Source organism: Manis pentadactyla, chromosome 4 (genome assembly GCF_030020395.1).
Source record: "Manis pentadactyla isolate mManPen7 chromosome 4, mManPen7.hap1, whole genome shotgun sequence".
In the NCBI taxonomy this organism is placed as follows: Eukaryota; Metazoa; Chordata; class Mammalia; order Pholidota; family Manidae; genus Manis; species Manis pentadactyla.
Genome location: NC_080022.1, coordinates 73,926,948 through 73,929,014, shown reverse-complemented (window position 1 = coordinate 73,929,014; position 2,067 = coordinate 73,926,948). Strand labels below are relative to the sequence as shown.

General features: G+C 45.1%; 1 pseudogene; it reads left to right on the top strand.

The window, feature by feature from the left end:
* On the top strand, positions 1-1,814 carry LOC118914851 (S-adenosylmethionine decarboxylase proenzyme-like; annotated as a pseudogene).
* The last annotated feature ends 253 nt before the right edge of the window (positions 1,815-2,067 follow it).

Below are 2,067 nucleotides of genomic sequence, written 5' to 3'. Positions count from 1 at the left end.
ATGGAAGCTGCACATTTTCTCAAAGGCCTGGAGAAGCTCCTGAGGTCTGGTTCTCCAGGCAACAGCCCGATCTCAAGCCAGAAATGTGTGCGTCCTCGCACCATCCCGAGATCTCAGTGGGATATACTTTTGAAAGATGTGCAATGTTCAATCATAAGTGTGACAAAAACTGACAAGCAGGAAGCTTTGTACTCAGTGAGAGCAGCATGTTTGTCTCCAAGAGATGCTTCATTTTGAAAACGTGTGGTATCACACTCTTGCTGAATGCACTGGTTCTGTTAGGCAGGAAGACAGACAGGAGCTGGATGAGAAGAAGGGGAGGCCCACCGAGAACTCAGGGAGTTAATCAGATCAAGTCAGAGAGCCAGGAAGGACTCACGCCCTTTTGCAGTGTGAGTTCATTCCACAAGCTCTGAATCTGCGCTGACCTTAAGACTTGCTGTAGCTAATGCCAGTGAGAAAGGGCAGAGACCTGAGACAAGCATCATAATTAATTTTCTTAAAAAATGCCAAGAGGAGCATAATAAGAAAAAGAGAGACTTATCTTAAAGCTAAGTTTCCACTTTCAAAAGAGAATTGGGAAGTTAGACTAATATTCTTTGGTAATCAGCCAATGATTTAAGGCAAGGCAAGCAGTCTTCACTGATATATTCCCAATACTTGAGAGTGGCCACTATCTTAGGAACAAAAAGTTTGTCCTAGAAAATTACCTAGAGGACTAGCTATAAACAATGACATATTGTCTCTCACCAGAAGTAGAATCATGAGATGAGACCACCTGACAAGCCTCTTCCTCTGAGGCACTCCCCTTTCTGGGACTGCGTATGTTCAAAAGACTTTTTACTGCTCAACTCATTACACTTTGTCTCTGCCCTTCTAGTGGTGCCTTTGTCACTATGCTATTTTCCAGACTTGAAGCATAAGTCTTCATTCTCTCTCTCCTCCTCCAGAGAAGCAAGTAAACCTGCCTTTACCTCCCTTGACTCTAGCCATTTCCTCCCTTAGAATATATTCAAATAAAACTTTCATCCTGCTTCACTACTGTGTCTCAGCCCTTCAGTTTTTTGTTGCCGCGGGGACAAGAACTGAGAACAAACTCAGCCTCCAACAGTGCCTCTGTTGAAGCTTGCTAGGGATTACAGTGGGTTTGACTCAATTCAAAGCTTCTTATTCTCATAAGAATTTCATGCAGCCTTCTCCCCAAGGTACCCACACCAGAATATCCAGGAAGAAACAGTTTCTTAATGCAATTTTCCCAAATGGAGCAGCATATTTTATGGGATGTATGAATTCTGACTGTTAGTACTTGTGTACTTTGGATTTCCCAGAGAGTCAGGTAATCAGTCAGCCGGATCACACCCTGGCAGTTCTGGTGCGTGAGCTTGACCCAACAGTCACGGGCCAGTTCTACACGGAGACAGTGTTACTGCAAAGACATCACTTGTGGGAGTAGAATTCTGTCATTGATGCCACGCTGTTGAATCCTTGTAGGTATTTGATGAATGCAGTGAAATCGGGTGGAACTGACTGGGGTCTTCACATCACCCCAGAACCAGGATTTTCCTGTGTTAGCTTTGAAACACACTTAAATCAGACCTCCTCTGATGACCTGACGAGGAAAGTCGGAGAGGTCTTCAAGCCAGGGAAGTCGTGACACCCTGTTTGTAAACCAGAGTTCTAACTGCTGCACTGTGCTTTCTTCATCCCAGAAGGCAGAGGGCTGTAAAAGTCCCGATTGCTGGAGCGCTCTGTTCCGTGCTCAGAGTTTTGTTTTCAGCAGTTTTGCTAAGGAACAACAATGCCAGCAGAGCTGATTAAGGAAAATGAAGAAAAAGCGCAAAAAGAGAAACGCACATAGAAGGTGGTGCTGCTTTTAGATATTGATACTGGGGGCCTTGCTTTCTGTAACCACCACCTTGCAACCCCAGAAGGCCTCAATGAGACAGTGGTGTGATCATTTTGAACCGTGTGCGTTACTGTGTCCAGGAGCTAGGTACCTGCGTGCATGCCCTCTCTTGCATTTAGAGGCCCTATGCTGCTCTTGCTGTGAAACTGAAGTGCATGTAG